Genomic DNA, 21443 nt, shown 5'->3' with positions numbered 1-21443 from the left:
AATAAATCACACACAGAGGCTTATTTTTAATTATAAGTGCTTGGCCTTAGCTTGGCTTATTTCTAGCCAGCTTTTCTTTAAATTATCCTGTCTACCTTTTGCCTCTGGGCTTTCCCCTTTTCTTACTTCTGTAAATCCTACTTTCACTCTTACTCTGTGGCTGGCCCCTGATGCCCTTCTCTCCTTCTCCTTTTCTTGCTGCTCTTTCTTCTTCCCAGATTTTTCCTCCTATTTATTCTCTCTGCCTGCCAGCCCTGCCTGTTCTTTCTCCTGCCCAGCTATTGGCCATTCAGCTCTTTATTAGACCATCAGGTGTTGTAGACAGGCACAGTAACACAGCGTCACAGAGTTAAACAAATGCAACATAAAAGAATGCTGCAGAGCTTTGCATCATTAAGCAAATGTTCCACAGCATAAACAAATGTAACACATCTTAAAAAAATATTCTACAACACCTGAGATCGCAGTTGCCCACAGCCTTATCAGCACTTGGGATGGACAGACTCAAATTTTGCTAAGCTAATGGATGGTACCCTGAACCTAGTAACTACTCACATGTAACTACCTGTGTTTCTTTGATTTTCTTTTACCTTTAACTCCACCCTGTGTTTATCTATCTCTGGCTGGATGCAGAAAATCCAAAGGACAGTCCCTAGGTACCATGGCTGTGCAGCTTTTCTACACACCTGAGGAGATGTGTATGTAGACATCTGAGGATTTGGCAACATAAGCTGAGTCAGTACTGGTTCCTATTTGTCTTTGGCTTCAAGTATCAAAGGGCGACATTAATGGTGACTTAAACAAGTATGCTGGATGCTCAGTTAACACAACGCTGAAGAAGTCTGCAGCTGTAAGAGAGGCTGTGGGTCCATCCCAGGTGCAGACCCTACCATCTTTCTCTGCCATCCTTACGTGGGAGTTATTCTCAAGCTCATCTCCTGTAGCTCCAGTCTTCTGGTTACCAGGAAGGAACAATGTCAGCCCAGGGACACAAAAAACTTTCATGTAAACACAAGGCAACCCATGTGTCAGACAAGAGTATTCTGTCAACGATAGGAACTGGAAAGAAGGCAGCTCTTACTCACAACAGGTATGTGGGATTTGTATTTTAATGATATTTCACACAAGTGATTCATGAAGAGACAGCACGGAACACAGAGTTCCCACAAGTCACTGCTTTACAGGCCGCCACTGTGCCCACTCCCTACTTCTCCCTTTAGTCTCTAAGGGTCACTTTTTGTACCTTTTTGTATTTTTGTTTTTTGAGACAGGGTTTCTCCGTGTAGTTTTGGTGCCTGTCCTGGATCTTGCTCTGTAGACCAGGCTTCCTTGTACATTGAGTTTCCATGCAGGCCTCTTGCCACAAAAATGCAGGAAACTCAAGCACAGGGTATCAGCATGGGGCTACAGAAGAAACCTCATTTGTCATTGGCTGTGGTTGTGAACCAGGAATCCTTTAATGTCTCCTGTTACTAAGTTAAGCTGTGAGCGCACCTTATTCTGTAGATGAAGACATAACAAGATGTTCCTGCAGGACCAGAGAAGGTGTGGTGCAGCCCACAGCCTAAAGCTGGGTCACAGGGAGGAGGTTTGGAGAAGGAAGCAGCAGGTAGAAGACTGGCCAGCAATTAGGCGTCTCCATAAAAGCAACAGCTGGCTTTGAACTCACAAGTAGAACAGGAGACATGGGAATTTAACAAGGCCTTGAGTTAGGACCTGAGTGGTTAATGATTAGGTGACTAATCATCCTGGGATAAAAGCCAAAGCTGCAAGGAGAGGACCAGTGATTGACATCCCAGGGACACCCTGCCACTGCCCTGTTCTGTGTCAATGTCAAGTGTTCAGTGTGTCTGTGTCACCGTGTCTAAAGGAAGGTCAGAGGACTCTTCTCCAGAGACCACCATTTTCAATGCCTGGCTGGGGATTTCCCCTCTAACTTTTCTACAAGGCAAACTTGAACTAAGAACTTGAATAATGTAGCCCCTGGCTACCCCAGGATCTCTGAAAAAGGCGGCCACGCACTCTGCAGTGAGGGTGTGTGTGTGTGGGGGGGTGCAGGTGGGAGTGGAGGCCAAGGAACCTTTTGCCCCCTGCCTCTCTTCCTCACAGAGTGATGTAACTTCCATGTGATGTTTGACTTTAAATACCGACTGCTGGTACTTTTATTGGAAAATATTTTCTCTGGGTGTGGTGCTACATTACTGTAATCCCAGTACCTGGGAAGTGGAGGAGGCAGAACCGTGAGGAATAGATCAGTCTGAACTACGACATGAGACCCTGCCTCAAAAAACGGCTTAAAATTAAATGAAAACATCCAGGAAATACTTTTCTTTCCAACAAGTAAGAGGTGAACGTTTTCCACTGTGATGCTCCTTCTGCCCGAGGACACACAGACCTGCTGATGTCAGACAGAACCCGAGTTCAAATCCAGACCTGCGGCTCAGCACAACTGACCTGACTCCATCAAGCCTCAGAATGTGTGCACCCCGCAGAGCCCATGGTGAGAATTAGGTGGGATTACACAAGGGGTTTAGACCAGGCCTGGCATCCTACGTGCTTGAAGGGCAGATGGTGATGGTGACCGCCAGTTTTCAATCTCTCATTTTTTTTTCAAGTCCAATATCAAAATGAAAACTGGTAGGATCTGATCTTGGCTTAACTTCACACTCGTCTTCAGGAAGGCCCACATTATGTGACAGGAGGCAGCCTGATAGTAACAAGAGTTGTCTTTCTCACCTGTGCTGTGGGGACACACATGTGGCCGGAGGGGAACTAGAGGAAAGCTCTCTCTTCGATGGGTTGCTTTGAGGATGAAGTGCTGTGGGATGGTCTGTATGTCAAATCTGTTGCTCTGATTGGTCAATAAATAAAACACTGATTGGCCAGTAGTCAGGCAGGAGGAAGTATAGGCGGGACAAGGAGGAGAAGAATTCTGGGAAGCAGAAGGCTGAGGCAGAGACACTGCCAGCTGCTGCCATGACCAGCAGCATGTGAAGACACCGGTAAGCCACCAGCCACATGGCAAGGTATAGATTTATAAAAATGGGTTAATTTAAGCTATAAGAACAGTTAGCAAGAAGCCTGCCACGGCCATACAGTTTGTAAGCAATATAAGCCTCTGTGTTGACTTGGTTGGGTCTCAGCGGCTGTGGGACTGGCGGGTGACAAAGATTTGTCCTGAGTGTGGGCAAGGCAGGAAAATTCTAGCTACAAATGGCGCCCAACGTGTTGGCAAGAGTTTCCACCTAAAACCTGAAAAAAAAAAAAGATTCTAAAACAGATCTAAAAACAGTTCCTAGTTGTTTCTCTCAAGCTAGTGGCAGCCTGCATGTTTGAGCTGCTATGGCAGGTCCCTGGCATGCACGCTCGACCTGCAGTATGGTGGGAATGAGGCCTCTGCAAGTGGCACATTAAGCTGTGTGGTGGATTTAGCCTTTGCTAGTACAAAACAAAAAGTGGTTTCTGGGCTACACGCTGCTTTGATAAGAAGCATAGACCCACTATTTCTGAGAACTGATGGCTCCCAAAGCTGGTGGAAAACGTACCACCGCCATGTTGGGAAGCTGAAGTGGGCGGAGCCAGCAGCCACAGTGCCATTTCAGGCTTAAAAGGCTGCAGTTTAAAGCAATAGGCTCAAGGTAATATAAAAAATAAGCCACATAAAGATGGCTACCACACAGAGAATCTGGATTATGTTCTCTTTGATATTCGTAACTGAAGAAAAACATTTGATTGCAAAAGCTGTTGAGTTATGCCAAAATGTATATTTTAAAGGTAACTTGACTTCAAAATTTGGCTATAAGGATATGTTGCTTTGGGAAAGAGGCTCTGTTTTTGTTTCTCCAGAAAGCCAGAGACTATGGATTTGTTCCAGATCAAGATACATCAGGTTTGACCAGCCAAGACCACCTGAAAGGTCTCCAAGGTCTCCAATGACACCATGGCCCAGATGATCCAACATCCAGAATCATTTCAAGACAACTGGCTCAGATGATACAGTCTCACGGACTACTCCATGATCTTAAATTTTTCTTTGTGTTCCCATAAGATACAGCGCCCCCCTCCAGCAGGAAGTAGTAAGAGAAGCTACACCCAAATTCCCAAATATACCAAGCTGGCTTTGGAGATGTGTAAAAGTTAAAACCTTCCTTTTTGAAAAAAAAAAAAAATAGGGGAAGTGATGCTGGCATGCTTCACTGTGGTGATATACTGTGTACCCTAATAAAATCTGCCTGGAGATCAGAGGACAGAACAAGCCACTAGATTAAACATCGAGGCCAGGCAGTGGGGGCACACACCTTTAATCTTAGCACTCAGGAGGCAGAGATCTGTCTGGATCTCTGTGAGTTCAAAGCCACCCTGGATTACATGAGATTGACTCAGTCTAGGAGAGAAACAGAGCCAGGCAGTGGTGGCACACACCTTTAATTCCAGGACTTGAGATCTCATGCCTTTGCTTGGGAAGCACACACATGCCTTTAATCCCAGGAAGTGATGGCTGGGCAGAGAAAGGTACATAAGGCATGAGGAGACAGGAGCTAGAGGCTTTTCAGGCTGAGGAGTTGGTGAGGTAAGAGGTGGTGGCTGTGGTTTGTTCTCTCTGATCTTTCAGCATTTACACCAATATCAGGCTCCCAGGTTTTTATCCACAGACCCTTTACAACTCGTGTTACACTTCATTTCAGGCATGTGAGATATTCAGCAGACACTAGCCTCTTCTCTCTACCAGGCAAACAAAGCTGAGCCCCTGAGGGGTAGACCAGAGGAATGGTTCTGGGTACCTGAGCTCTCTCTCCAGGGCCTGAGGTCAGGTTCTCATTTCCATAGCTATTTCAGATTTACAGTGGCTCTCTCCACCTCATAGAAGAGCAGAAACAGAACAGAAGCTGCTAGAGGAAATGGCCAGGGATTGAGTCTTAGTCTAGGTGAAACCTGCAGACTGTGGGACCCACTGTAGCACCGATTTGGAAGGGATGGGGTTCCTTCTCACACCTTCTAACTGAGGAGCATTGGCTTGGAGGGCATCAGAGGATCAAAGATGAAGCCAACCAGGTCTCTGGCTCTGGCCGTGGTGCTGAATGCTCCTATCTCCGCAAACACAACTCGCACAGCGGCAGAAGAGACCCTGAGTGGTGGGAGTGCCGGGAGATTCGGGAGAGCAGAGCACACGCCTATCCTCACTGCTAGAACCCCACCAACTGCCTATTTAAGTAATTGAGTGCCTCTATTCTCTGATCTCCGTTAGAGGAACAAGACACAAGGGAATTGTTTTCTCTAAAATCCCCAGTGCCTAAGCGTCATCTAAACTAAGTAGTGTTTTGAACAGTCAGAATGCACCCTGGCTGCAGAGCAAACTGCGGGCAGGCCAGCACAGTATTGTTTTTCCATGTGTGGAGAATGACAATAGGCACGCCACGGTTCCTCACACGGTGGCCTCTAAACCTGCTTTCCAGTGTTGACGGCTTCACCGCTGACACTCCACAGATGTGGACTCGGGAGACTAAGTGTGTGGGAAATAGCACTCCGTACCCTGTATGTGAAGAGACCCTATGCTAAGAGGTTTATAGACAGCAGGGCATGGTGGCATGTGCCTTTAATCCCAGTACTCAGGAGGTCAGAGCGGAGGGATCCCAGAGTTCCAGGCTACTTTGGCCCACATAGTGAGTTCCAGGCCAGCCTGAACTACACTGTTTCAAAGACAGAAAAAAGATTTACAGTCTGCTAGGTGAGAAAACAGTAAGGATGAGGTGTGTGGTCAGAGATGCCATGTGCCCTGAAAAGTAACCAGAGAAATATTTGTGAGTTCTGAGCTCCGATCTTGACCTCCACCTACAGGAAGATGTATTTGGCTTTAACGGTGTTTGTTATGTGTGCCCATGCATGTTTATTGGTACAGGGACATTTACACACGCACACACACACACACACACACACATATCTGAGTTGACGGGTTTAGTTTTAGAAATGAATTCCATTTTGCCATGATGTCCTGGTCATGACTCTCGCCGAGTGTCTCCTGGATTGCATCTGTCCCTCCGAGGACTGCCAACAAGGGCGTGGATGCCTAATCATGGGCAGGTTGAGGCAAAGTGTGGTTAATCTGCTCCATGGACACAAACTATAGTACCATCTCCACCACTGTGCCCAAACACAAGTAGAGATTAGAATGCGGGGGAGGTGTGAACAAAGGGACACTCAGGAATGTGTCTAGGAGGTGCCTGCCATGCCAGGAGCCTTTCCTCTGGCTGACCTAGGTGAGTATCAGGATTAACTCCTCACTCCCAGACCTCCTGGGATCTCTTCACCAACAGGCATGTACCACCATACTTGGTATATGGAGTGCTTGAACCCAGGGCCTTGTGCATGAGTGTGTGCTAGGGAAAGCATTCTACCTACTAAATTCTCCAGCAGGAAAATAAAGCACTTGTGATCAGTGTAACAGCTTCCGCCAGGGCCTGGGAATGGCCTGAGGAGCAGGGTTCCGGGCCTCTCTCAGTGTCTAGTGTCTGCGTGTCTGCACACTGCTCAGTGTGGATGCTCAGAAGGCTCTATTCAACACATTACTTCTGGGCTACCTAATGTGAACGAGAGTTGGCCATGTCTATGGACTGATGTCATACAGAAGAAGGTAAAGGGATAATCACTAGTCTTGGGTCCTTTGGGACACATGGCAGACCCCACATGATATGGGAGCAAAGGTGTGAGCTCAGAAAAGCCCCCAACCCCCACCAGGGACCTAGAACCCAGCCTATCCTCACTAGAACAGCCTCAGTTAAAAGATCAGCGGCCAAATCATGAGCCTTCTTGTTACATACGTTCATTATGCAGCCTTAATGGGGTGCTACTCTTGACTCTGCCATCTATGAGGGGGAAATCAGGCCAGTGGTTGCTGATGCCCAGTCAATGTGGCATCAGGACCCCTTCCAAAGCCATTTCAAATTTGTCTGGAGACTCATCGCTTGCCTGCTGCTTGGGTTCTGGATCTCTGGATTGTTGCTGTTTCCTCTCAGCCTCTCTGCTCCTCAGTTCTACCGTTGTCTCCTGACCTGCACAGAAAACAAGCGAAGAAGGGTTAGACCACGGCTCAGTGTCTCATCCGTTCTAGGCCTTCCTGCGTCTCCTCCTCCCTCTCCTCAGCCTTGTCCTCTGGCTTATTCAGTCACAGGAAGGGAGCCTGCAGAGAGGCGGCTGTTTGCACACAGGGAAAATGCCTCCTTTAAAAGCATACCCAAGGGCCATCCCTTTTTCGAAGACCAGTTCTAACAGCTAAGACGGCTGGCACCCAACTGGCACACTCCAGGGCCTCTGTCATGTCACCTCCTGCCACATCAAGCCTTTGGCACAGTTCTGGTGACTCAACCTCTGCCAGGCCCACGCCATCTTCTGCCCAACCCATAGCGGGTGGTGTCCAACATGTTCGGGTTGGTACAGGTTGGTAGTAGGCCATAGTTTCCTGGACGTTGTTTCTGAGGCAGCGATCGCAGGGGTGGTAGGCATGCCACCATTCTCCAGTTTTCTCTTGGACTTCCCCCATGACTTCAGTGAACAAGCTCCTGGTCTACCTTTGAGTTCCTACACCTTCGGGAGGAGGCATTGTGTGCCCACTGCCCCAGGTGTCTCCTCTGGCCTTAGAGGGGTCGGCCCTGGCACAACAAGTCAACACAGTTTGGCCCAATGCTCTCTGGCCGCACCCACATACCAAGGCAGCGCTGATGCCAGTGAGTTCTCTGCAAAGGTGCCCATCCATTGTTTCCTCTGTAGACTAAGGAGGCTGCGAGAGTTTCTTTCCAACTCTCAGAAGTCCCAGGACATGCTCATGTACCCCTCAGCCTCTTGGCAAAGGGTGACCAATCACGGGTAGAGCTGCCATCTGAGCGAAGTACCTTATGGAGTAACTTTTACTCTGCAGACTCAAGTCCATACATAGGGAGCACCCCTAATCTGAAATCCAAAATGCCCCCAGGCAGCCATGGATGAGAACCCACAGGGTGCCTCAAGTGGAAAATTCCACACCCCACCTTGTGTGGTGGGCTGCAGTAAAACAGTTGCTTTAAAACTAATGTATGAGATCACCTTCAGGCTGTGTGTATAGGTACGTACACACACACACACACACACACACACACACACACACACACACGAAACAAACTAATGTGTGAGATCACCTTCGGGCTGTGTGTATAGGTATACACACACACACACACACACACACACACACACACACACACACACACACACACACATGAAACAAACCAATGTTGGGCATTGACTTGAATCTCATCCACAAGACTTTCATTACATATATACAAATATTCCTCCCTAAGCTCTTCCGGTCATGAGTATTTTGTGTAAGATGGTCTTGCCATTTAGTCTGAAAAGAAGCTAAGAGGGACACTAAGTTACTGAGGCAAGTAAGCTTGACACCACTGTTGAAGAGGGCACCAGCATTCTGAAGCATGCCTTCCGAGGTGTTACTCTGGAGTTCCCAGCAGCCTCAGACAGATGAAGACAATTTAACAACCTAGGACTTGATCTGAGACCACATCAGATCCAGGGTTACTATAGGACTGCCCCAGGCCCTTAGAAGATGGCTAGTAGAGAATCCACGGTGTCCCCTTCCTTCCCTGGCTTTACCTGTACTGGAGAAAACAGCTCTGTTATCAACTGCTTGTCTGCAGTCCCAAAGATATCACTTTGCCTCTTACCCTGGCATGCATGTGACCCCAGAAGCCACACTGCCCTTCAGGTTCTGAAAGGCTAGAAATAAAGATCAGAAGCCCAGAAGGGCATCTGGAGCACACAGCAATACCATGGTGCAGTCTGTGGGTTGGCTTGTAATCTCAACAATAGTCAAAATCATCAGCAAGAAGTGTGCCAGGTCGGGAGGCCACTGCTTAGACCCGGCTGAGTAACTGCTGGTTGGGCATATGCCGGAGTTCTGGCCCTCTCGCCACAGTGAGCCAACGGAAGGGTGTCTCCGCTCTCCTCTCACTAGCCATGCTGCCAGGGCTCTAAAACAACCACAAGCCACATGGAACGCCAAGCTCCTTGGCTTCGAAGGATTGAATTCACACTAACACTCAGGCTCCTTGACTTCAATGGACTGGATTCACACTAACACTCAGGATCCTTGACTTCAATGGACTGGATTCACACTAACACTCAGGCTCCTTGACTTTTTCTGTTTTCTTCATAATAGGACACCGAAAACCACTTTAGAATATTTTACAAACTCTGGCATATAAAGTCATCCTTCAGATCTATTAACTTCATATGTGATGGGTGATGTCATTCTGTATGCTGTGAATATGTGTTGTTCTGATTGGTTGATAAATAAAGCTGTTTGGCCATTAGTGAGGCAGAATAAGGTTAGGTGGGACATTCTAACTAGAGAGAGGGGAAGGAGAAAGAGCAGAGAGATGCTGCTAGCCGCCACTAGGAGAAGCAAGATGTAAAAGGACCAGTAAGCTACAAGCCATGTGGCAAAGTATAGATTTATAGAAATGGGTTAATTTGAGATATAAGAGCTAGCTAGAAGCCTGAGCCATAGGTCATACAGTTCATAATTAATATAAGCCTCTGTGTTTTATTCGGTCTGAGTGGCTGCAGACTGGGCAGGACACAGAAAAATGTTCAGCTACATTTGGTGCTCAATGTGTTGGTTTGAGTTTCCACCTGACACCTGAGAATACTTAATAAGCGATTCTAAATGGAGCCCCAAACAGGTTTCTGCTTCAAGACTCATGTGACGGCAAGACACTGCAACATTCAGGCTTGAGTACAGCATGGTGGATTTCTGCTGCAGTACACAATGGCATCTCCAAGCCACACAGCGCACTGTGTGACAGATTTAGCTTTTGCTAGTACAGAAAAAAAAAAGTTTCAGGGCTACACGCTGCTTTAATGGAGGCAGAGACCCACTGCTTCCGAGAGTTGATGGTATGCATGGCCAGAGCTCCACCATGTTGAAAAGCTGAAATGGGCAGAGTCAGTAGCCAAGGCTGCTGCTTTTCGTCCTGGCCACTCAGTTTAGCAGTTTAAAGTCTCTCCTGGCCATAAAAGGATTATAGAGTCAGAATAAGACAGAGTCAGATGAGATAAACCCTACACAGTTTACAGTATGTGTAAAAATGTATGTAGGCTTGAAAGAGAGAGGAAAAGGAATATAGACAGTTATATAAAGAAATAGAAAGTTTTAAAAAATAAAGTCTTTAAAGAGAAAGTAAAAGTAATATAAAAATAAGCCACATAAAGATGGATATCACACAGAGTCTGGATTATATTGTCTTTGGGATTTTTAACTGCAGAGAGACATTTGATTGTAAAAGCTGCTGAGTTAAATCATTATGTTAAATATATATATAAAAGATATCTTGATTTCAAAATCTATGTCTAAGTTGCTTTGGAAAAGAGGTTCTGCTTTTGTTTCCACAGAAGATGAGAACCTATGGATTGCTTTCAGGCTGATATGGTTTGATCAAGGAAGACCCCCTGAGAGGCCCAGATGATCCAACATCCAAAAACAGCTTCAAGGCAACTGGCTCAGAAAATACAACATTACAGACTACTCCAGTCAGGACTTGATCATAATTCTTAATTTTCTCAGGATCCCCCTGAGAATACAGCACCCTTTATCGGCAGGAAGTAGCCTAGAAAACTATACCCACATTCCCAAAAAATGGATTATGGATATTTGTCTTTGTTTAGGTTGTTGGTTACAAATTGTTATTGGTCATAGTATCTTTCTAAAAGAAGAAAGGGGGATATGATATAAAAATATAGGATATAGATAAGATAGGATAAAAGGATGGATTGTTGAACCTACTTTTAAAGAGCAACTTGTTTAAAATGTTTTACATTGGTATAGATTTTAGTTTATTGATACAAATTTAAAGTTAATTTTGTTATACTGTATGTATATTTCTACTCTCATTTAAGGTATTGTTTGTCAAGCTCATTTGAAATTGTAATGTATAATTAAGAAATACAGATTAATAGTCATCCATGGTAATTAAACTTATAGTCATATTAGGTATGTTTTTCAAGGTCAAGCAGAGATATATTTTAAATAGACAGGTCATCTTCAAACATTTCAAAGACCTACAGAATATGACATTTAAAATGTTTTAAAAACTTAGACTTTCTGGACAATGAGACACGTCTGCTCCTGGCAGCACTGATTTACATCAGAGAGGAGGATGGACATCGAAGACACTCCATATGGAGTTTATCTTCTTCTTGGCAAAAATAGCCATTTGGGCAAGAAATTGCTTTTGCCTGGACTGCTGATAATATGTTGTATAAACTGGACATGCAGGACCCATAGGGAGGTGACCACTAAACTTTGTGAGGCGAGATGGTCCTTCAGTTCCTGCTTCACAGAAGAAACTGCCAGACATTCTACAAGACACAGGAAGAAGTGCCTGAGAGGCTAGGCCTATGGGCTGAAGATGGATGCCCCAATGTTGCTGAGGAACTTTGAATGACTGTCCAGGTAGCCAGCTGTCTCTTTCATTCTAGATTTTTGGAAGTTGCTTACAATGCTCTTCTTGTTTACTTAGATAATATTGTATCCTTCTGAGGTCTTTGATATAGTTGAAGACTAGATAGTTATAATTATGGTTTTCCTTGTTTATGATAACAGATAAGGTAGATATGAAACCTTAGACTCACAAATATAAGATAGATAGGGTATCTTCTTTAATTTTGCCAAATACAAATAGACTAGACATTATAACTGCAATTCTTGCTTGATAACTGTTTTGTTATATGTAATTTTACTATGTTAAAGTTAAAACCTTCCTTTTGAATAGAAAGAAAAGGAGAAATGATGGGTGATGTCATTCTGTATGCTGTGAATATGTGTTGCTCTGATTGGTTAATAAATAAAGCTGTTTGGTCAATGGTGAGGCAGAATAAGGTTAGGCGGGACATTCTAACTAGAGAAAGAGGAAGGAGAAAGACAGAGTGGAGAGATGCTGCTAGCTGTCGCCAGGAGAAGCAAGATATAAAGTACTGGTAAGCCACAAGCCATGTGGCAAAGTATAGAATTATAGAAATGGGTTAATTTAAGATGTAAGAGCTAGCTAGTGAGAAACCTGAGCCATAGGTCATACAGTTCATAATTAATATAAGCCTTTGTGTGTTTATTTGGGTCTGAGCAGCTGCAGACTGGGCAGGACACAGAAAAACGTTCAGCTACACATATATACTGAGAGTCATACCTTTAGATCTAAAGATGGCCTCAGAGATGCCATGGGCCATGGGCTCTGAGCTATGGTATGAACCCCTGTGAAGGGTTGTGGACAGGGAGGCATTGCATGTCTGACCCTTCTGAACTATTCAGCCAAAGACAGATGTGTATTTGTAATGGGCTGTATTAGTTACTTTTCTTGGTGCTATGACAAGATCTTTGATGTAAGTAATCCAAGAGAAGAAAGGTTTATATTGGCTCATGGCTCTAGAAGCTTCGACTGTCATAGCAGAGAAGACACAGTGTTGGCTGCAGTTCCAACTGTGGCAGTTGAGTGCAAGGTAGCAGCTGTTCACATGGTCCAGACCAGAAGGTAAGCAGTGTAGGATGGAACCTGGGGTGGGTACAGCCTTCAGAGGTCCTCCTAATGCCTACTTTGGCCAGTCAGGTACCATACCCCAGCAGCTCCATAGCCTTCAACACATGTAACATGCTGGGGATCGAGCATTCAAAACATGACCCTGGGTGGAACATTTTACACTAAAACCCTAACAGGGCCATACTTTTCATTAGTCATAAAAGAGACTCTCCAATGCGACCAGTTTATTTTAGAGATGAGGGAACTGGGCTCCATGAAAGTAAAATGATAGGATGGCTGCATCTGGGCTCATGTCTAAAGATGCTATTCATCTCAAATACCTATCGGTGTGAAGCAAGCCATGTTCTCATGGAGTGAGGAAAGCAGACCAAGAGAGAGCTGGGGAGGTGGGGGGGGCAGAGGAGAGGGAGGAAGAGGGAGAAAAGAATTAGAAAAACTTTCTTACTCATCATCCAGGATTTGGGAATACAACTGAACAGAGATATGAAAATCTCAGGGAAGCTGATTTCAGCCAAGAAGTCAACTAAGGCATCCTAAGTTCACACAGAGCAGGAAAACAACAGAACAAAAAAAAAAAAAACAAAAAACAGAACAATGTCTTCAGGGCAATGGACACCATGAGCTATTTGGAATTATCTTGGATTTTGGGAATAATGATATTCCCAGTACACGTTCCTTAAGAGTGTTACTCTAGTTTGCAAAGATCCTCTAAGAGAAAGCAGTAGAAGCCGACACAGGACTCATCAGTACAGAGCTTTTATGGAATATTAGTCATGTAAATAAAGATTACATGAGTGAAAACTGAAAGATGGGCATTTTAATGTGTATAGTGACATGGGAAAGCTATATTAGTAATTGTAAAACTCAATAAATGTGTGTAATAAAGACAATCTTAACGGGGACTATGGGGGTCCAGCCCCTCAATAGTCCCCTCCCAGGGTCCGGGAAGAATCTACAACCAGCTGATAATCTTTGATGAAATGAAATGAATCTATGTACACGAAACTCCTTAGTCCATATACTTTATTATTCTGTGACAGTTACAAGCTTATATTCTGCTCTCATATTTAGGTCATCTTTAGCCTGATTTCTCTCTATACTTGTCTGCGATCCCCTCTATGTTCTACCTTAATTCCTTCATCTAGTTCTGTCCTTTCTGGGTTCTCATCTATCTAGTTCTTTCTCCTATCAGCTCCTCTCCCGTCTCCTTCTCTCTCATCTGGCTCTTCCTCATCTTGTTCTTCCCCATCTGGCTCTTCCTCATCTTCCATCTCGTTCCTCTTGTCCTCTCTTCTAGTTCTACAATCTAGTTCTTCCCATCTCAGTTCATTCCTCTCAAGTTCTTACCCATCTAGTTCTTCCATTCTCTTCTCTCTTCTCTTCCTGTGCCCTGGAAGTCCCGGTATATAAAAGGGAGGGTCCGAGCTAAATTGTGTAAAGCTATTAACGTCCACCTCTCCTAGGCGGTGTCCCCTTGTGGAATTTACTATAAGTCAGGAGACTTGCATGTGGGCTGTTATCATTGTTAGTCCACCTGGGACTAACAATGGGCGCCCACCTGGGTGGTGTTTCCTGTAGTCCTTGAAAGTGGCCAAGGAGATAGATAATCTGATTCCAGAGAAAGCCTTTCCTGAGGCTGTTCTCCAAATACCTGGAATGTGTATGTCCAGAGAGTGATCAGTCTACACTGTTAGTCCTTCTTAGGAGAAAGTCAATTGGAAAAACTATGAAGGCACACATGATTTTCATAACAGAATACAGCTGATATATAACAAGCCAAGTAACACCCAAAACTCCTTGGGATTTGGCTTCCTCTGGAGGAATTCCCTGATCCCTCCAGGTAGTGACTTTGCCATAACCAGCTGAGTTCTTATGATATATTCCTGCGGCCCGCAGCACAATCTTGTAGCAAAAGCCAGGACAGAGGTGTATACCTGTCAACCTACTACTTCAGAGACTTGAGGCAGGAGGGTTTTGATTTCTAGGGCAGCCTGGGCTGGACTGTGAGACTGTCTCTCGTAAACAAGACAAAACAAAACTCTTGCAGCCAAATACGATGGAACTGGCTGGTCCTTCTGTTTTCTCCTAAGATTTAACTTTGAGGACAGGAAGATGCTCAGAAGTCAAGAGCACACACTTCTCACAGAGGACCCAAGTTCATTTCCCAGCACCAACGTAGGGCAGCTCACAACTGTCCTAACTCCAGCTCCAGGAGATCAGATACATCTGGCCTCTAAGGGCAACTGCACGAATAGACACAGATACAGAATGATAACATCATCAACAACAACAATAAATCAGCCAGGTGGGGTGGCGCACACCTTTAATCCTAGCAATCAGAAGACAGAGGCATGAGGATCTTTGTGAGTCAGATGCCAGTCTGGGCTGCACAGCAAAACCTCAAACACCTCAGAAATCTCAAAAAAAAAAAAAAAAAAAAAAAAATCTTTAAAATTTTACTGCCATGGTCGTAAGAGATTACTACCATGAGTAACAGGTAGGACAGAGAAGGAGAGTGAAGAAATGTGTGGACAAAGCTTTAACAAACAGGCAGAGAGGCTGGACCGCCATAGATGGCATTCAGCACAGCACAGCACACAGTGGCCATACTGAAGACCCCAGAGAGGAAAGCCCCTCGGAAGAACCCCATACCTGTGCAGAAGGGCAGGAAGGCTCAGGAACTGAGCGAGGTGCAGTGTCTTGAAGTCAGGTGGACTGGAAGAAGTCTCTGGAACAGAGGCACAGAGGCTCAGTTAAATTCTAGTTTCTCCCCAAGTACCCCCAATACATCTCACTCTGTAGAGAGCTTGAGGCAGAGATGATGTGCTCTTGGAGACAGTGGGCACAGCCAGGGGAGTGTTGAGTGCCAGGCTACAGAAGAGGTTCATTAGAAATCCACATTCTGAACAGTAGGACTTGCTGCCCCCTCTTCAATTCGGCTTCTAGAATCTGACATTCAGGCTCATCCCTGTGTAGGATTGGGTCTCATTCACCACCTCCATCTTGTCCTGTAAGGCTGAAACTACATTTCCCAGGATCCCCTTCTCCATATGATTCCAGGCTACCATTTGGCCGTGGGAGAATCTTGAATCAGATGCACAATGACTACATCAAAGTTATTATTCCAAAGGCCAGACGTGGCAGTCCATTGTCCCATCTACCTGCCTCCATTGAGCGGCCAGCCACTGGTGGACAGACTCTGCCACTTCCTGGAACTCCTGGAGCCTCTGGCTCCCATGATGCAGGCCCAAGAAGGGTGAGAATTTCTCCAAGGCTCTGGCTGAAGCTTCCAGGACCTCTCTGACATGGCACTAGGCTTTATTCTTGTACTAGCTGAAGAGTTGGGCTGACCTATGCTAACCGAAGCAACCCTTGGTTGGAGACTGAAGAACTCAGAAGCAGGCAATGGCACTGGAGGCACCCTACTGGATCCAGCAGACTGAGACACAATATGACTTTCTTACAGCGGCTGTGACTGTAAGGATTCTGTACATGCGCAGCCCAGGGGTCTCATCTAGTCCTTATTACGTCATCAGCAGGTGACTACGTCCAAGCCTAAAAGCCAGACGAGCACCCCCACATGCTCTCTTGGTCTTTCTCTCTCTGTCCTATCCCCTCTTCTAATGAAGCCCATTCCAACTCTGGTAACCATGGCTCGGGACTCTTCCACTGCCGACAAACCAGCGCTGTACACCCTTTCAGTGACAAGTCACTACAAACCCAGTGTCTTTGAAGAATATAACTGCGCCATCTCCTCCCAAGTCAACAGCAGGTCTCACTGGGTAAAGTCGGGCGTCAGCAGCTCCGCGCCTTTCCGGAGGCTGCAGGGAGAACTCTGCTGTCTGACCCTCCTCATCTCAGAACAGGACACATTCCTTGCCTGGGCCCATCTTACTCCAACCGTGTTGGGTCTCTCCACTTGCCTCCATCCTCACATCTCTCTGCTTTTAAGGCCTGGTATGACCAGGCCAGCCAGGATACTGTCCCATCTCAGGGTGCCTGACCCATTCACCGCATCTAAGCCCAAGTAAGGCCACATTTTCAGTTAGGACAAGGACTTTTTTTTTCTCTTAAGATTAAAAAACCCCACAAACTTGTGTGCTTATGTATGTGTGTTTGTGCACAAGCATGTCCATGTGAGTACCTGTGGAGGCCAGAAGAGGGTGTTGGATCCCCTGGAACTGGGGTTACATGTGGTCGCGAGCTACCACACATGGGTATTGGTACTAGGAACCAAATTCGGGGCCTCTGTAAGAGCAGTACATGCTCTCAATTGCCGAGTCATCTCTCCAGCCCCAAGGACAGGGGCCTCTTTTTGTTCCTATGAGAGGACCATTGTTCTATCTAGCATACATGCTGCAATTAGGTAGGCCAGCTGAAAAGTCCTGTCAGTGGACAGAGACCTTTGACATTCTACACCTACCCCTAATATGAAGAGTCCAAGACCCAAGCAAACCCACAACACAAAAGCCCCAAACCCCAAGGCACCTGGAAGAATTAGACTCAGTAGCGGGCAGAAAGTTATGAGAATGAAATCAACACCCCCCAAAATAGCTCTGAAACTTCACATGGGAAAAAACATTAAAAACCCATCTTTCAGATACTGAAGTACATTAGAAATAAACACTCACTGTGAAGTTTTAGAAGACATGGGGCTTTTTTCCAGAAAACAGAACACAGGGACAGAAAGGAGATGAGGAAAAGGTTAAGTCAAAGGAGTGGATCAGAGAGGCATGGAAAAGGTGGTGCCAGGGCGGAAGTGGGGGGCGGCGGCGGTAAGGCCAGGGGATTAAAATGGCAGAAGTTTTTTAATGGAGTGGAGAGACATCAATCACTGTTCATGACACTGAATGATGCCCGGCGCAGAAAGAGAGAGAGAGAGAGAGAGAGAGAGAGAGAGAGAGAGAGACTGAGTCTCCTACTTCCAGAGAGAGAGAGAACGGTCTAGTCCAGATCAGCTCTGCAAAGCACTAGAGAATGAAAGTCTGCGGTGATTTTCTTTTTCCAAACCAGGAATTCATATCAACAGAGTGTAAACCTAAAGAAAAACAAAGCCCCAGCAGTCAGCCTTTCCCAGATGACTGCGGAAGGATGTGTGTACATTTTTGAATCACACACACACACACACACATGGGAACTGGGGTCAAGAGGGTTAAAGAACCCAGGATCTGGGACATATTAGCCCAGGAGAGGAAGCAAGGGAACCAGACAGCAGAGAAAGGCACTCATCCAGATCAGGGTGGGAGGAAGTTGGCCTCCGAGAAAACAAAGCGCAACATGGTGACCGCACACTTGTCCGGACACGCTGGAAGGGAAGTTACAGCCTCACAGTCAGGATTAGGAGAGAATGGAAACTTAAGACTCGAAAATGATTCTCAACTCATTTCAGAATTTAAATAAGGATTTTGAAAGGATGTGAATCCGTATGGGTGGGCTACAAAAATCTCTACATACTACTGATACCAGTCCCTTTTCTGTGTGCGTGTGTGTGTGTGTGTGTGTGTGTGTGTGTGTGTGTGTGTGTGTGCATGTGCACCTTAGGTTCACCTTGGGTGTCCTTCAGGACAGTTGTCCACCTGGTTTTTTGAAATAGGGTTGTTCACTAGTCCTTGACTTCACTTGGTCTGTAATTGAACTGTGAAGGTAAGTGGAGTGGGGTAGACACAGGCCAAAGAGTTAAAGACGCTGGCTGCTACGGGGAAAGCATAGGTAGGGCTTGTTGCCGTGACGTTCAGTGCTATCCAGTGTTGTCTGTGAACATGAAACACACGAATGACATTAAAAGATTAAACTTAAAAAACAGCAGCATAATTCAAATGCCATATTGGTAAATACAAAAACACACTGTGGTACGCCCATAAATGAAATATTATTCAGCCATGAAAAGAGAACAGAGTATGGATGTACACTACAATGTGGGTGAACCTTGAAAACAACACACTAAGTGAATAGAACTAGACAGAATCTCAGAGCGTATGATTCCGTGAAATGTCCAGAACATACAACTCTAGAGATTTTACTAGGAATCAGGAAGGAGCGAATGAGGAATGCTGACTTGCTGGGTACAGGTTTTCTTTTGCGATCGGGAGAATTGGACCTTGCTGACCTGACAGTTGTATACAATACCATGAATGGCTCAAAAGCCATTGTATTATATATTCCAAAATGGTTAAAAGGGTAAAACTCTGTTTCTATAACTGTTGTTTTATCTTAATAATAAAAACAATGTAAAAGTTCTAATAGATTCTATGTCTTTGGTATATTCCATTTTAATTTCAGCTAAATAAAAAAGATGCTCTCGGCCTCAGCAGCAAACATTCCTCTGATTTACACAGGATGCCGACGGGTGACGTGCAGTGCCAGGGTAAGAGGTCGTGCCATCGTTCTGAATAGCCACGATCTCATTCAGGCACGACAGGAATGAACTAGGAACTAACCTCAGAACGTGGGGCAGTGTGAGGAGCTGGGGTTCCTCGGCAACGCCAGCAGCTTGCTTTTTCATTGTGACCCACGGAAGCAGGACAGACTTGGATTTGGGGTTCTGGGCAGTAAAGCCTAGTGAAGGAGCTTCCTGTTTTGTTCTCTATTTTTTTTATTAATTTAATTTCCCTCCTCTTGGTATGCCCCCCTTTCCACAGTATCTTCTTTTGATGTATAATTATTAAAAATCAGACTGACCTCAGAGTCAACAGCAAAGCAAACTCCAGCCGCCCAGATTTGTCTGTTCATTTCAGAGTTCAAATTTGATTTGTGGATTTTTTTTTTTACAGTTAATTTCAGGTTTCTGCCAGTCGAACAATAAAAAAATTTAAAACCCCATCTCACTTAAAGACTTTTTAGATCTACCCAAAGCTTAGTCACTTGTATGATTCATCTGATTTTTCTCATTTTTAAGTCTAGTTAAAGTTCAACCAGAAGGGAATGTAGATTGTTAAGTGCCACTTGGAAATGCTACAAATACCACAGTTGAGGCGTGTCTAACCTGTGGTGTGTGGGCCACCCACACCCCAGAATAGGTACGGATGCTGCCCACCACACTGTAAGTATACTTAAAACCTACGAAATTGTTTGTTGCAACTCCATTGCGTTCTCTAATGTGAACTTTGTAGATGACAGCATTGCTTTGCAATGTCAAAAGGCTGGACATACCCACGGGGGGAGTTTGTCACAGAGATTGCTATACCAGGATCAAGCAGCTGTAGCATGGGACAAATTTTCTCTAAAAGTCCTGGTACACGGGAGGCCCTCCCTTCCAGTCATAGTGATCACACCTAACAGAAGCAGCTTGGGACCTGAAGGCCCTGAGGCAGAACCTGAAGCCCCCCATCTGGTTCTCAGGGGCCCAGGGCAGAAGCCATCAGCTCTGCTCTGCTGGGACACCATGCCAGTGTGAAGACACCGCCGGCAGCACACAGACCAGCACGTGTGACCTAGGGTTTAGGAGAGGGGTGGAGGACCTGGGCTGAGGAGGAGGAGGGGGGAAGGACACCTCTGGGCAGAGGGGCACTCTACACACACTCCGAACCTGGAGTGTCCTGGCAGCAAGCTAGGCTCAGAAGCTAGGTCCTGAGAGAGAGTGGGCAGACAAGAGTGGTAGAGCAGGCTGGGGAGGGAGCCTCAACCAGCCTGTCCCGGGCTGAGACAGTTCCCTGAATGGCTAGGGAGAAAGGAGACATGTTTTACAAATAAGGCTGGAGAAACAGAAGGGTACAGCTGGCCAGGAAGCCATGCAGGGGGTTCCGGGGAAAGGGAGGGATCTGAAGGACAGTTCTCAGGAGAGGGCAGAGATGAGGCTTGCTGAGGGTGGATGTGCGTAAGGAGGGAGTGCTCAGATTGAGCTGGGTAGTGTAGGAGGAGTCAGCTTTTTGGAGACCAAGGACGTGGCTCTGGCATACTGCGCAGAGGTGTGTTTAGAAGAGCACGCTGATCTACCTAGGAGACACTCAACAGGACCTCAGAAGTTCTAGGCAGTCCCGGGGCCAGACTCCAGTCGGCGGGAAGAAAGCACATGGGCAACAACATGTCGGGGACCTGGAGTGGAGAGAACTCAGGAAACAGAAGCAGCAAAGACAACAGTCCCAAGGACCCTTGTGGTGAACTGTGGCTCGTCCACCTTGCCCCAGGGGACAGAATGTCTCAGCTCCACACCGTGTCTTTACTTGGAGGTGACAACATTTCCAGGGAGATTTTTCAGGGGTTGAAAGGCAGTAAGTGGGTAGGAGAATGCAGCTAGGGGGTGTGGTCTTTTCGGGGGCAGAGAAGAGCGGTCTTCAAGGTGCCTCTTCATGTGGCAGTGGGTGGACCAGTTGGTGACAACAGCACCTGGGGCAGGAAAGTATTAACCTGAGAGGTGTAGCAGCTGGCCTCACTCCTGCTCCTGGACCTAGAAAAGTCAATGTGGTTTTTTTTTTTTTTTTTTTTTTTTTTTTTTTTTTTTTTAACCAAGTGTCCCTCCCTTTCCGGCGGACATTTCGGGATAAAGCTCGGGTAGAACCTCCCACTTCTTCACATTTCCTTCAGATCTACTCATTTTTATGCCTGTTAATTTAGTTGCATCCCAGACATGGGCCCAGTTAGTTAGCCTTCCCGAGTGTGGAGCGCTAACCATGCAATGGCCGGTGGATGACCGTCCCCAGGTGAGCTAACAGAGGCTTCTAAAGTACCTGAACTTGCTCCCGGCTCCTCTCAAATTGGCTGGGTCAGCCATGGGTTTTGCCCTTTATCCTCTCTATATAGTTTTCACCAAACCCAAAATGTAGTAAACGAATTCTCTAAAATAGAACCACCAGCACTACATGAATAATTAATCACTTGCTGTTCCTGTAATACATGTCACGAAACTCGAGTTAATAGAAGAAAATGCACCCCGGG

General features: G+C 45.9%; 1 long non-coding RNA gene across 1 annotated transcript; it reads right to left on the bottom strand.

Moving 5' to 3' along the window:
* Window positions 1-6801: 6801 nt before the first annotated feature.
* LOC119087603 lies at window positions 6802-20995 on the bottom strand. The gene is made up of 2 exons (XR_005091071.1): window positions 15225-20995; window positions 6802-7046 (listed from the first exon to the last, which is right to left on the bottom strand). It is a non-coding gene; the product is annotated as an uncharacterized LOC119087603 (long non-coding RNA).
* Between the last annotated feature and the right edge of the window lie 448 nt (window positions 20996-21443).

Source organism: Peromyscus leucopus, chromosome 3 (genome assembly GCF_004664715.2).
Source record: "Peromyscus leucopus breed LL Stock chromosome 3, UCI_PerLeu_2.1, whole genome shotgun sequence".
Taxonomy (NCBI): Eukaryota; Metazoa; Chordata; class Mammalia; order Rodentia; family Cricetidae; genus Peromyscus; species Peromyscus leucopus.
The sequence above is the reverse complement of the archived record's forward strand: the minus strand, read 5'-3'. Positions and strand labels throughout refer to the sequence as shown.